This window comes from Mauremys mutica, chromosome 7, assembly GCF_020497125.1.
Source record: "Mauremys mutica isolate MM-2020 ecotype Southern chromosome 7, ASM2049712v1, whole genome shotgun sequence".
NCBI lineage: Eukaryota > Metazoa > Chordata > Testudines > Geoemydidae > Mauremys > Mauremys mutica.
Window position 1 is genome coordinate 14709791 of NC_059078.1, and position 15924 is coordinate 14725714.

A 15924-nucleotide genomic window follows, 5' to 3' on the forward strand; every position below is an offset into this window, starting at 1 on the left:
TTGTCCTATGACTATAGGGGTTTTAACGGGCCACTTCACCTTGAATGGTCTCTTAGAGTATGTGCTAAATACTTATGCTAAACTATCTGTTCAACCTTGTATTTAGCTGTGGTTCTCAGAGTACCTTTCCCAGACTTGAGGAAGAGCTCTGTGTAGCTCAAAAGCTTGTTTCACTCACCAACAGAAATTGGTCCAACATCCTGGGACCAGCACAGCTACAATACTGCATTCAATAATGTGACATGATTGCAAAAAAGGTTATTATTATTCTGGGGTGTATTAACAGGAATATCGTATGTAAGACACAGGAGGTAATTCTCTCGCATGACTCCGCACTGGTGAGACCTGAGTTGGAATACCGTGTCCAGTTTTGGGCATTGTACTTTAGGAAAGATGTGGACAAATTGGACAGAGGAGAGCAACAAAAATTATAAAGGTTTAGAAAACTTGACTGTGACAGGGCGAGGTCCCACCTCATCTTCTCCTCTATATATACAGACTCCGAGACCTTCAGTTGTTAAACATCCCTGGGTATTTCATTTACATTTGCTCTTCCCACCACCATACTGATCCATATACCGTATTATTTACAGTTTCATTTTCAGTTCAGTTCTCTGCCAAGGAGAGAAAAGGGAAGAGATCTCTCTACCTAGAGATTCTTCCTGGTTCTGGCTCTGCTAGCCTGCCTCTCTTCCCCAGCACTTCCTCTCCTTGCCTTCTTATACCTCCTATGTTAACGGGCCAAGTTGCTTATTAGTCCTTGCCCAGTCCATTCTAATCTACTAATTAGGCCCACCCTGGAGAGAAACAATTGGTGTCTAAGTGAGCAGAGTGCTGGCTGTTGGCTCCCAGCACTGTCACACTGACCTATAAGGAAAGGTTTAAAAAACTGGGCATGTTTAGTCTTGAGAAAAGAAGACGGGATCGGGGCCTGGACATGACAATAGTCTTCAAATACTTTAAGGGTGGTCATAAAGAGAATGTGAAAGCAGCAAAGAATCCTGTGGCACCTTGTAGACTAACAGACGTTTTGCAGCATGAGCTTTCGTGGGTGAATACCCACTTCTTTGGATGCAAGTGGTGGAAATTTCCAGGGGCAGGTTTATATATGCAAGCAAGAAGCAAGCTAGAGATAATGAGGTTAGTTCAATCAGGGAGGATGAGGCCCTGTTCTAGCAGTTGAGTGAAAACCAAGAGAGGAGAAACTGGTTCTGTAGTTGGCAAGCCATTCACAGTCTTTGTTTAATCCTGAGCTGATGGTGTCAAATTTGCAGATGAACTGGAGCTCAGCAGTTTCTCTTTGAAGTCTGGTCCTGAAGTTTTTTTGCTGCAGGATGGCCACCTTAAGATCTGCTATTGTGTGGCCAGGGAGGTTGAAGTGTTCTCCTACAGGTTTTTGTATATTGCCATTCCTAATATCTGATTTGTGTCCATTTATCCTTTTCCTTAGAGACTGTCCAGTTTGGCCGATATACATAGCAGAGGGGCATTGCTGGCATATGATGGCATATATTACATTGGTGGACGTGCAGGTGAATGAACCGGTGATGGTGTGGCTGATCTGGTTAGGTCCTGTGATGGTGTCGCTGGTGTAGATATGTGGGCAGAGTTGGCATCGAGGTTTGTTGCATGGATTGGTTCCTGAGCTAGAGTTACTATGGTGCGGTGTGCAGTTACTGGTGAGAATATGCTTCAGGTTGGCAGGTTGTCTGTGGGCGAGGACTGGCCTGCCACCCAAGGCCTGTGAAAGTGTGGGATCATTCTCCAGGATGGGTTGTAGATCCCTGATGATGCGCTGGAGGGGTTTTAGCTGGGGACTGTATGTGATGGCCAGTGGAGTCCTGTTGGTTTCTTTCTTGGGTTTGTCTTGCAGTAGGAGACTTCTGGGTACACGTCTGGCTCTGTTGATCTGTCTCCTTATTTCCTCGTGGGGGTACTGTAGTTTTGAGAATGCTTGGTGGAAATTTTGTAGGTGTTGGTCTCTGTCTGTGGGGTTAGAGCAGATGTGGTTGTACCTCAGTGCTTGGCTGTAGACAATGGATCTTGTGGTGTGCCCGGGATGGAAGCTGGAGGCATGAAGGTAGGCATAGCGGTCGGTAGGTTTTCGGTATAGGGTGGTGTTAATGTGATCATCAATTATTTGCACCGTAGTGTCTAGGAAGTGGACCTCCCGTGTAGATTGGTCCAGGCTGAGGTTGATGGTGGGGTGGAAGCTGTTGAAATCGTTATGAAATCCACTTCCTAGACACCACGGTTTCAACAGCTTCCACCCCACCATCAACCTCAGCCTGGACCAATCTACACGGGAGGTCCACTCTGGTACCGACCGCTATGCCTACCTTCATGCCTCCAGCTTCCATCCCGGGCACACCACAAGATCCATTGTCTACATAACTTTGTCTGCTAGAACAGGGCCTCATCCTCCCTGATTGAACTAACCTCATTATCTCTAGCTTGCTTCTTGCTTGCATATATAAACCTGCCCCTGGAAATTTCCACCACTTGCATCCGAAGAAGTGGGTATTCACCCATGAAAGCTCATGCTGCAAAACGTCTGTTAGTCTATAAGGTGCCACAGGATTCTTTGCTGCTTTTACAGATCCAGACTAACACAGCTACCCCTCTGATAAAGAGAATGGTGATCAATTGTTCCCATGTCCACTGAAGGAGGACAAATAGTAATGTGCTCAATCTGCAGCAAGGAAAATTTAGGTTAGGTATTAAGGAAAACTTTCAAACTATAAGGATAGTTAAGTACTAACAAAGGCTTTCAAGGGAGGCTGTGGAATCTCCATCATTGGAGGTTTTAAGAAATAGGTGAGACAAAAACATCTGTCCGGGATGATCTAGGAATATTTGGTCCTGCATCTATGGAAGGGGCTGAACTAGATAACTGCGACCCAGGGACCTCTTGATGCCAAGTGTCAGCGGGCAGAAGGGGTGCATAAGGGTCACAAGACTCCCCTGGGTCTAGTATTCACATTCTTGTTCTACCAAAATGGATCATGTAAAGTCTCTAATAAAAGCTCGTGACTCTGGTCATCAACATCACTGAGAAACACATGTATGGATGCTGTGTAAGGAGTTATGTATATACACTTAACATTATATTCTTAAGGTCTGTGTCTAGGGACTGGTCACCAGCAAAAAAGTGAAAAACAGGTTTTCTTCCAGGCAAGAAATGTTTTCTTATCTGCCTGTTTACATATAAATTAAAGTATTGTATGGTTCATGGTGGGCCTTCACTCACATGTCTGAACTGAATGCTAAGAAAGGATTGTGCAATATTCACAGAGAGGAAAGTAACAGGAAGAGGTAAGCACAGGGCCGGCTCCAGACCCCAGCGCGCCAAGCGCGTGCTTGGGGCGGCATGCCATGGGGGGTGCTCTGCCTGTCGCCGGGAGGGCGGCAGGCGGCTCCGGTGGACCTCCCGCAGGCATGCCTGTGGAGGGTCCGCTGGTCCTGCGGCTCGGGTGGACCTCCCGCAGGCGTGCCTGCGGATGCTCCACAGGAGCCGCGGGATCAGCAGACCCTCCACAGGCACGTCTGCAGGAGGTCCACCGGAGCCGCGGGACCGGCGACCGCCAGAGCGCCCCTCGCGGCGTGCCGCCGTGTTTGGGGCGGCGAAATTGCTAGAGCCGCCCCTGGGTAAGCAGCAAATGGAGATGGGAGAGGAAACACCCTAACTTGAGGTGCACAAAGACCTGGGCTGGTATATTCTGAGGGCAAAGAGGACAGACATCCTGACATCCCTCACCTAGGAAATAAAAGGACAGCAAGTTTTCTTTAAAAAAAAATTTTTTTTCAACAGGCTTGGTTGAAAACTCTGGAGAGAACTTTGGGTGTGATAAGCTTCTTCAGACAGGAGGAGAACTTGGTAATTAGGTTTAGTCTCTAGAAATCTAGTTATGATTTTTTTTTTACAGGTAACCATTTGTTTCCAGTATTCTTATTATAACTTATATTTCGGATCTTAATCAACTTTTTCTCATTTTCACTGGAAATATATTTAAGTGTTGTGTGTCCAGAAGAGCTGTGTTCTCAGCTATAACTAATAAGCTGTGGTGTACTGTTCCTCAGAGAGCAACAGGGCTGGTAATTCTGTGAATGTTCAGCGGCTAAGGGGCTGGACAGGGAACGCCTGAAGGATGCGAGGTTGGCGTGTGCCATTTCCCTACCTGTACAGAGAGAGCAAGGCCTGCAGAAGAGTGCTTCTGTTGCCAGAGGCTAGAGTAGTCAGGGAGCTGACAACAGCAGGCGTAAACAAGACATCTTCATGCTACGGACAGGTGATCTGAGGGTGATGAGGCACCTTGCTAAGCATCACAATAAATTTCTCATGGTCCCTTCCAACACTACATTTCTATGATTCAATGATCTCCCACACACTAAGGTCTTAGTGCCACAAGATAATCCAGGCCCTTGGACCCTTCTGCCTCCATGGACCTCCATTGATCCCCTGTGGATCAGATAGCCAAATCAGAGCCTAACCCAATGTCTTACAAGTATAATACATAATGGTTAATGTAAGCATGGTATGGTAATTTTTAAAAAGAGCGAACATGCTTTGTTTTAGGCATGGAAGCTGGTTGAAATAACAAAAACAAAACAAAAACAAAACACCACCCATGAAAACTGTGTTTTTAACCAACAAAATATGGTTTTCATCAAAAAGAATCTTTTAAACACAGTAAAGATATCCAAGGCCGTGAGAAGGGAAGATACACAACTAATTATTGGGGGGTCTGGATGAGTTACTGTAATATGCAGTGCTGTGTGTCTTGGAACAGAGCCAATATGTCTTATTACTTAACTAAACAAGCTTGTTGGTACATAGTACAACTATCTTCCTTTTGATCATGTTTTTTGCTCTTTAAGTAGCTTTCTGATGTTCCTCTGCACACATGCAAAGATTTTAAAATTGCTATTAAATATTAATGTGGTTTTCAGCAACAGAGAACAAGGATTTAAAATGTAAAAAGTGTCTAAATCAGTTTCAAAGTTACAGAAATAAACAGTAAGTATTAGATACAGATACAGGAGCTACTAAAGACTGAAGAAATAGTCATGAGATCAGGGATTCTCAAACTGGGGGTTGGGACCCCCCCCCAGGGGGTTCCAAGGTTACTACATGGGGGGTCGCAAGCTGTCTGGCTCCACCCCAAACCCCGCTTTGCATCCACCATTTATAATGGTGTTAAATATATAAAAACATGTTTTTAATATATAAGGGGGAGGGGTCGCACTTAGAGGCTTGCTATTTGAAAGGGGTCACCAGTACAAAAGTTTGAGAACCACTGCATGAGATAAAAACAACGAGGAGTACTTGTGGCACCTTAGAGACTAATAAATTTATTTGGGCATAAGCTTTCGTGGGCTAGAACCCATTTCATCAGATGCATGGAGTGGAAAATACAGTAGGAATATAGATAGATAGATAGTACATGAAAAGATGGGAGTTGCCTATGCATCTGATGAAATGGGTCTTAGCCCACAAAAGCTTATGCCCAAATAAATTTGTTAGTCTCTAAGGCCTGGTCCACACTAGGACTTTAATTCGAATTTAGCAGCGTTAATTCGAATTAACCGTGCACCCGTCCACACCAGGAAGCCATTTAATTCGACCTAGAGGGCTCTTTAGTTCGAATTCGGTATTCCACCCCGACGAGGGGAGTAGCGCTAAATTCAACATGGCTATGTCAAATTAGGCTAGGTGTGGATGCAAATCGAACTTACTAGCTCCGGGAGCTATCCCACACTGCACCACTCTGTTGACGCTCTGGACAGCAGTCCGAGCTTGGATGCTCTGACCAGCCACACAGGAAAAGTCCCGGGAAAATTTGAATTCCTTTTCCTGTCTGGACAGTTAGAATCTCATTTCGTGGTTGGACATAGGGGCGAGCTCAGCAGCACCGGCAGCGATGCAGAGCTCTCCAGCAGAGGAGTTCATGTAATCTCTGAATAGAAAGAGGGACCCAGCATAGACTGACCGGGAACTCTTGGATCTGATCGGTGTGTGGGGCAAGGAGTCTGTGCTTTCGGAGCTGCGCTCCAAAAAACAGAATGCAAAGACCTACGAGAAGGTCTCCAAAGCCATGAGAGACAGAGGATACAGCCGGGATGCAACGCAGCGCCGCGTGAAAATCAAGGACCCCAGACAAGGCTACCAAAAAATCAAAGCGGCAAACGGACGCTACGGAACCTGCCACCACTGCCCCACCAGTGACCATGGACTCTGACGATGGGACAGTGTCGACGGCCAGTTCCTCAGCGATGTTCGCGGTCGGGGAAGATGAGGAAGGGTTTGTGGAGGACGAGGCAGGCGAGAGCGCTTACAACGCTGGTTTCCCCAACAGCCAGGATCTATTCATCACCGTCACGGAGATCCCCTACCAACCCTCCCCGGCCATGAACCCGACCCTGAATCAGGGGAAGGATCACTCGGTAAGTGCTTTAACTTTTATTCTTAATATAACAGGAATCTGAAGTATGTGAAAAGGAGGTCTCTCTATATATGGGGATAGAACAGAAATCCTCCTGGGAGATCTCCACGAAGCTCTCCTGGAGGTAATCGAAAAGCCTCCGCAGGAGGTTCCTGGGGAGAGCTGCCTTATTGGGTGCTCCGTGGCAGCACACTTTTCCGTGCGAGGCTTTCATGAGGTACTCAGGGAGCATTGCCTCCCCGAGCACGGCTGCATAGGGCCCTGGTTTGTGCTGGCTTTCACGCAGCATGCGCTCTCTATCTCCTTCAGTGACCATCCTCAGGGTGATCTCGCTCGGAGACTCCTGCATGTAATTAGGGGAATTACTGTAATGTTACGCCTGGTCCAAAGTATTTTTCAAAAAACTCCGGACAGACGGCATAGCACAGACTCAGCACGCTGCTGCGTGACGAGCATAACGGAAAGCCAAAGAATCAAATGGACGCTCATGGAGGGAGGGGGGACTGAGGACGCAAGGTATCCCACAGTTCCTGCTGTCTCCGAAAAGCATTTGCATTCTTGGCTGAGCTCCAAATGCTTCTAGGGTCAAAACACAGTGTCCGCGGTGGGTCAGGGCATAGCTCGGCAATTTACGCACCCCCCCCCACCCCCAGAAGTGAAAGGGAAAACAATCCTCTGTTGACTCTTTTACATGTCACCCTATCTTTACTGAATGCTGAAGATAGATGCGATGCTGCAGCACTGAACACCGACATCCTCACTCCCCCCCCGCCATGGGTGGCTGACGGTACAATATGACTGATATCCATCGTCATCATCAGCCTATTGGCACATGGGGCAGTGCAAAAGGACTGGTAACCATGCGTACTAGCATCAGTGAGGTCGATCAAGGGCGCCTGGCCCTAATTTTTCCTGGTAGATGGTGCAGTATGGCTGGTAACCGTCCTCATCATAGCAACAGGGGGCTGAGCTTCATCAGCCCCCACCCTTCATGTGTAAAGAAAAGATTCAATTGCCCCTGGACTAGCAGCAGGATGCTGGGCTCCTCTCCTCCACACTCCTTAATGTCCTATCTGGACTATCATAGCAACTGGAGGCTGCCTTCCACTCATTTCTCACTAACAAGGCACTGTGTCTTATTCCTGCATTCTTTATTACTTCATCACACAAGTGGGGGGACAATGCTATGGTAGCCCAGGAAGGCTGAGGAAGAATGGAATGAACAGGTGGGGTTGTTGCAGGAGCACCCCCTGTGAATAGCATTCAGCTCATAATCTATGCAGGATCTGACACAGAGCAGCTGTGCTCTCTGGTTCTCTGATACAGTGGTTCTCTAGTACACTTGCCCATATTCTAGGCAGGACTGATTCTATTTTTACATACCAAAAAGGAGGGATTGACTCAGGGAGTCATTCCCAATTTTGGCTTTTGCGCCCCTGGCTAAGAGCAGCCAGAGGCACTTATGACAGCAGCAAATGGTGCACTGCAAAAGGACTGGTAACCATGCCCATCTTATTACCAATTTATGGTATGGTAGATGGTACAGTATGGCTGGTAACCATCTCTGCTATCATGCAAAAGCAAAAGCATGCTGCTGTGTAGCGCTGCTGGACCGCCTCTGTCAGCGGCATCTAGTACACATACGGTGACAGGCACAAAAGGCAAAATAGGCTCCATGGTTTCCACGCTGTGGCATCTGCCAGGGCAATCCAGGGAAAACGGGCTTGAAATGATTGTCTGCTGTAGCTTTCCCGGAGGAAGGGATGACTGACGACATTTACCCAGAACCACCCGCAAAAATGGTTTTTGCCCCATCAGGCACTGGGATCTCAACCCAGAATTCACAGAGACAGACTAGACTGTGTTCATTGTTCGCAAAAATTTATCTTTGCAAGGAATTCACTCCCTCTTTCCCATCACACAGCTTCGACTGTCTCCAGACCTGCCACAGCATCCCCCTCACAGAGGCTGGCAAAGATTAGGCGGCGAAAGAAAAAGACAGGGGACGAGATGTTCGCTGAACTTATGGGGTGCTCCCGAGACGAGGCGGACCAGCAGAGCCAGTGGAGGAAGACCCTCTCTCTGTACCAGCGCTCACACAGCGAATGGGAGGAGAGGTGGCGTGAGGAAGACAAGCAGTCGACTCAAACGCTGCTTGGACTAATGAGGGAGCAAACGGACATGCTCCTGCGCCTTGTGCATGTTCTGCAGGACCTCAGGCAGGAGGACAGAGCCCCCCTGCAGTGTATCTGCAACTGCCCTCCCCCACCACAAAGTCCCATATCCCCCTCACCCAAAATAACCAGAAGGAGGGGCGCCAGAGGCCGTGTAAACTGTCACTGCACCCCAGCAGAGTGCTCAAGTACCGAAAAGCTCTCATAGCCTAAATTTTGAGAAGTCCTTTCCTTCCCGCCTCACCCAAGCCCCCATCCCAGTTTCATCCCCTAACTTTCTAGTTGATAATAAAAAATACTTTTCTGTTAATTACTGTTTCCGTCATGTTCTTTTAGAGGAGACTGTGTTTGAAGGGGGGGAAGGGGGTTGGTAATTTGACAGGACAATCACCTTTACCAGGGTACAGACATGGGGGCAGGATCAGCAGCAGGTCACACACACACTGCAGTCAGTACGCACCCTGGTCGGTATGGGAGGTGGTTTGCAGGTTCTGTGTGGGTGGGGGGGTACGTGACTTTGTAGCGGGGGAGGGGGGTTACAGATCTCATGCAACGGTCCCTGTCCTGGACCACAGAGCCACGCAGCAGAGGAATCTGTATCCGTCCTCCCCCGCCAAAAGGCCACATAGCCCCCGCACACAGAGTCCCAAAAAGGAGGGATAGCAGGCTCCGTTGAAACATCCAGTCCGGCACTGCAGACCGCTCTGGGAGCAGGAGCCTGTCATTCCTTGAGTTTACAGGCGGTCTTTACATCACCGCACACCCTACCCAGCACAGTCCGTGTCCCAGTTTCAACCCTGTAACGCAAAGTCATCAATAAAGAAACCTTTGTAAAGTTACAGTGGAACATGTATTTTATTTTTAAACGTGTGTTGGAAGTTGGGGAAGCGGGGTGGGCGGGGTATGTAACTGCAGATGCTAGTCAACAGTAACTTGGTAAAGAAACAGGGGCAGGTTCAGCTTCTCTGTAAAGAAACTGAACAGTCACAGGTCACGCTGCTCACTGCTCGCTGGTATTTGAAGAGTTCCTTGTCGCTGTGCAAGGCGCCTGCACAGAGCTTCACGAGCCAGGGCATTAGCGGGTAGGCTGGGTCCCCGACGATCACTATAGGCATCTGCACATCCCCAAGACTTATTTTGTGGTCCGGGAAGAAACTACCTTCCTGCAGGCGTCTAAACAGACCACAGTTCCTGAAAACACGCACGTCATGAACTTTGCCTGGCCACCCGACGTTGATGTTGGTAAAACGTCCCCCCTGGTCCACCAGTGCTCGCAGCACCATTGAAAAGTAGCCCGATTTCTCAGCAGCTGACTGTGGAAGAGGTGGACGATAAGGTGCGAGGAGTTGACAACGGCCATAACTGCAGCGGGATCCGTGCTCAAAGTGCTGTGGTGCCCACGCTGTCACTGAGCAGAAAAGTGCACGAACAGATTGCCCGCAGGCGCTTTCAGGGAGGGAGGGAGGTTGGGCGTGATTGACGGTTCAATGATGACAGTTACCCAAAACCACCCTCGACACATTTTTCCCCCCAGCATGCATTGGGGGGAAATCCCAGAATTCAAATGGGCAGCGGGGAGTGCGGGAACTGTGGGATAGCTTCCCACAGTGCACCGCTTCCAAAGTCGACACTGGCCCCGTTACTGTGGACTCACACAGTCGAACTAGTGTATTTAGTGTGGATACACAACTTCGACTTTATAAGGTCGATTCCACAAATTCGAATTAAGTTGATTCGAAATAGTCTTGTAGTGTAGACATACCCTAAGGTACCACAAGGACTCCTTGCTCTTTTTGCTGATACAGACAAACACGGCTACAACTCTAAAACCAATCATGAGACACAAGTCCCAAAGCATAGAATATCTTGACTATGCCACATGGTATATTGTAGGTTGCCCAGAAATCTGTTACAAACCCACAAAAAAGGATCACAATTAACTGGCCGTATTCCTGATTTTGCCACTGACTTGATGTGCAAACTTGGCTATGTTGTTTAGCTTTTCTATACTCATGTTCACCCATCTGTACAAGAGGTCTGATTAATTAGTAGCCTAATGCTTGCCTAACTCAGCGAGAGATACTTCTGGTATGTTTGATGCTGAACCAGTTCTTCATTACATCACATACCAAAACAACTAATCTTCTGATCTTGACTTGGATATTTTCTTTTTCTATATTTGAATTGACTTCAAGTGTGTAAATTTATTTTAAATATGACCCTTTACATGTTCCAGCCACTTATGCAGAATGGGCCTAAAATTTAAGCAAAAAAGACTAATGTATCAGATGGGCACCTACAGAATCAACAGTTACTAGTCCTCTGCATTATTCCTCCAAAGAAGCAGAACGAGTGTATTAGAGGAATATCCTACCAACAGTAGTCAAAGGGACTTATGCCAGTTAAGATTTTTTCTATCAGCATACCGCAGAGAAACCTCCTTTTATTCAAATCACTTTGGAAGGCAACATACAAAGTTGACAGAATGTTTCAGTATTAATGCATTCAGAGAAATGTAACAATTTCCCAGTGAAGGACAGTAAACTTTTTAAAGTAAATTCAACAAAAAAAATCTACCAAATTAAAAATCTTCCCTGGTTGTTTGCTGTGTTGTTGAAGCCATGTTGGTCCCAGAATACAAGACAAAAGATAGGTGAGGTAATATCTTTTTTGAAACTTCTTGTGCTAAACAATTTGTTCCACCTTCTGTTCAGTTGCAACACTCTTGAGTATCTTTCCCGGGCCTGAAGAAGAGTTTGGTGTAACTCAAAAGCTTGTCTCTTTCACCCAACAAAAGTTGTTTCTATAAAAGGTATTACCTCACCCACCTTGTTTCTCTATTAAATTCAATGCAGCTTCAAAGCTACTGAACAGCAACAGCAGCAGCAAAAAAATGGTCATTTTTCCTTATTCTTCCACAATGTTCCCAAGATAAAGCTATTACATTGAGTGTTTGATATATGCAAAAGGTTGAACTATTGTGAGCTAAACCCCACTCACTTCTTTCACTGTTACTGGTAACAAATAAAGGTCACTGATTATTATAGAGGCAGATGATGTGCTATTTTCTTTGAAGAGACAGGACAATGGCATATGCGAATACCAGTCCAAGCCATTTTCTTAATACAATATGAAGATCTTCAGGAGCAGTGTTTCATCATTCACAAACCATGTCATGAGGCAAAAGGAGAATAGGCATCATTAAAACCACCTCATCATTACTTCAGTAGGCTACTTTATTAAAAAAATCTGTTTGATCTCTTGTTTTCTGACTCACTGCTAGTGACTATAGAGAACAAAAATTCCTCCCCCCCTTTCGCGGACCCTTTGCTTTGCCCCTAGATATTACCAGATTTAATGCTGATCTACAAAATGTGTGTTACAAGAAATATCTGCGTCATCTGAAAATGTGCTGTGTCTTGATGCGTTTAAGGTTCAAAAGGTGGACTAACTGCACTATATTGCAGCTCATTTGTATTGCTCTGTCAGCAAACCAACTGTATCCAAAAGCAAGAGTAACCGAGGTTCATCAAGATTTATCTGCAAAAAGCCCTGCTCTAAGACCATTTTTCAAAGGAGGCACAAATGACAAATTCCACAAATAGCATTTGCATGTATGAAACGTGCACGTGTGTGGATAAGTGTGGATGCAATTTACACATTGCATGTGTGCGAGGGGTATTTTGGATGACACAATGGATATAGGTGCACTTTTGCACATTGTACTTTCCTTTCAAAATCTGGCCACAAAGATCAAACTGTCATATTAAGCATCATGCACATCTCTCATGTTGTAGATTATTTGCATAATTGTGGAAACTACTGAGAAATGTGAATCCTTAGGAAAAAATCACTAATAAAATGAAAGCATATTTAATTGGCAAGTTGCTAAGTGGAAAATGTTAATTGCCAGCTATAATATACCGAATAAATTAGCACAGCTAGCTAGTCAAAGGCTGACATGCATTATCATGTATATCGAGACTTTAAATTATTCATACAGATGAACTACAAAGTCTTCAAGTCTTTTCTTTAGATTTATGTTGCCCATTGTGACTTTTAAATGTGTTTCTAATATTTGTCTCATAAACTACATAGTTCCCTGTCTAGCAAACTACCAACAGCCAATTCTCAATTCTTGCATGTAGCTCTATGGGAGCAGAATATGCTGTCTCACCTACCTGAAGTCTTTCACGCTTTCACATTTCAGGCATAAAAGCATGGTAACAATTCACCCAACAATACAATGTCCAATGATCCAGATTATTTTAGATATACAACTATATCATTGTTTCCACACTAGAGCAGACAAACAATAACCTGTGCCTGTGTTTGCAAACAAATTGCAAAAACGCAGTAAAAGCAGGCAGTTTGAAGGGACACATAGCCACTTTCTCTAGCACTCTGAATGGTACTGAAATAGATAAGCCGCAGCACATATATGAAAACGGGAAGCAGAATTGCAGGGGACCCTGGAAGGCTACTGGATAGACATCCTCCAAACATAATGCAATCATCATGGAGAGATTTCCAGTGCGAAACAAGTAGTATGTTGTTTCTGCCCCCCTTGTAATTGCCAGAATGATCTTAAGTAGTATGGTCTAGTGGATAGAGCACTGGACTGAGACTCAAGAGACCTAGATTCTATTCCCAGCTCTTGCCTTGGATCACCCAGTAGACCAGTGGCAATCACTTCACCTGTGTGCCTCAGTTTCACCATCTGTATAATGGGGATAATGCTATGACCTAGTTAAATTATTTGAGATCTATTCATGAACAGCACTATATAAAATCTAGGTATTAGTATCATAAATTAATTCTTATTTATTAAATTGTTTATTATTTATTATGTTGTTATTATTGTAAGCAACTACAAACTCTGCTGGAGAGTGTATGGACAAGTAGACAACATACCTATCCAGTCTGAAACAGATTACAGATCACACTGGACAATCTCATATCTCGCATGGGGACCACTGGGGTTCTAGTCAATGAGGTACTTCACACAGAAGAAACAAAGATAAGCAATGCCCCTGAGTGCACTATATTAGATCCAGAAAGAGGACAATCTCTTTTTTTTAAATATACTGCACAAGTTACCCTCCACTTTCCCTAGTTACAACAATTCTACATCAAGTACTTATGTAGCAACTTGTGTACAAATATTTGACAAGCTACTTGTGGACTTCTGGGTGTGTAACCATGCTACACTAAATAGCTAAGCACAGAGAGTGAGTGAGTGAGTGTGTAACCATGCTTCCAGCTCCCAGTGCTGCTCTCTGCTTCCTCCCCTGCAGATAAAAGCATGTGGGTTACACTTACAGGGTAACAACAATAGTGCTGAGCTAGCTTCCCAAGGGGCATAAGGAAAAGCAGAGCGAGGGGGTAGATAGCACTCTGCCCTCCTACTATCACACCTGTCCACTGACCTGAGCTGGTGTGGATGAAGGTTGCAAGTTTCTAAAGGATATGTTCTCACGCATGATCTTTCTGGAGCATAGAGCCAGAGCCAATAGGAACAAGGATAGTGGGTGCCGCTACTAGGGAGGTGTGGTTCTGCAGCTGTAGGCAAAATCTAGCCAACAGCATTAGCAGCAACCAGGTAGGATGATCTAATCAACCTAAGAACTACATTGCCACAAAGCAGAAGGATGGGAGCAGACATCTTCAGTGGCCTCTCCCAGCAGTAGTATCTATATGTTAGCTTGTGTTTCTCAAATTTTAATTTTCCCCTCTCTTTCCCTGGGTATTACACAATTGCAAGAGGGAGGAACCCTCTTTAAGAAAAAGTTAAAGTTTGGGGTAAAGTTTGTCAGCTGCAGGCAGTGTCCTATTTGCAGCCATGTTATCTTTGGCTAGCTTTGATTGAGGCTACTCCAGTCTGTTCTGATCATTCCCAACCCAAAGGGTCTTTTGAACAGCTGTTCCCCTAGGAAAAATCTCAATCAAGGAAAAGATTAGTGCTGGTTCCACTCCCCAACCCCCATTCCCTGCAAGGAAATAGAGAAAAATACCACAAAACCCTAGGGGGTTGTTTTCTTTTAAATGAACAGTGCATCAGTGTCAGCTCCATAATATAGGTTGAGACTTGCCCTTTGCCCCATAAACAAGACAACACCAGACAGATAAGAGTCTGGCTCTGGCCAGAGAAACCTCTTCTTGCCAGAAAAAAGAAAAGTAGAAGAGAGAAAGAAGAAAGTTAAATAGCTGCAGAAAGAGGACGATTGATTCACTCAGAACAAGGACCTTGTCCCACATTATAACCAAACCCCTCAGCTTCCAGATAAGTATAGGTACTCCAGCTATTCTGCTTTTCATGTATGTCAGGGCTACCCACTACAGCCTGCCTGTACCCTTTCCAAAATTGGTGGAAGAAAGGAGAAGTTCCCACCTTTTCATAACAGCTCCATTTCCCACAATCCTTTTCCAACACCAGAAAGGCAGCAGAGCCTCAACTGTGCTCACACCTGAGACTACCTCCTCCCCGGTTGTAGAAACTGGTCTCTCTCTTCCCTTGATTTTCTCTGGATACTAAGGCCTTGTCTACACACAAAATTGTTTTGTTTTTGTTTTTAAAAAAAAATAGTTAAACCTACGCATCCCTCCTGGGTGGACACCTAAATCGACTGAAACCTGAGCTGTATCGATTTAGTGTCAGTCAATTCCTTGACCAAGCAAGCAAAATGAACATAAACCAGGATTAAAATCAATGTAAGTGGCCACACTGGGGGTCATACCAGTTTAACTAAATTGATTTAATAAATCATTTGCAGTTAAATGGTACTACTTTGAGTGGATAGAAGGCCAAACGCTGCAAGTAGCTTTCAACCCTCTCAAACTGTTCCCTGCCCTATAATCCACAGCATTATACATCTGCCTCTAGTTTCCTCTTTCTGTCCCATTCATAAAAATGACACATATTTCTAGCTGCAGCAAATGTTGGATTATGAGTAAAATTAAAAATGCAATTAACATTAAAAGAAATAATGAGTTGTTTAATTAGCCTTGAAACTAGGCCTTGTGAAGATTTAATAAACTTTCAAGGGCTTCCATCACCAGTGACATTAACAATTATAAGGAATGTAAAAATGTTTTCACTACCCATGTATGTGATGCACATCGTCTAGCAGAGAAGCCACTAGACTGTGAGTCTGTTTTAGTGTTGACTGTGCCACCAACCTGCCAAGTCCTTGGACAAATCACTTTACCTCTCTTTGCTCATTTCCCCTCCTGTCCTTTATCCACTCAGCTAGTCATTTCTTTGGAGCAGGGACTGTTTCTTTCTGGTGTACAGTGCCGAGCATAAG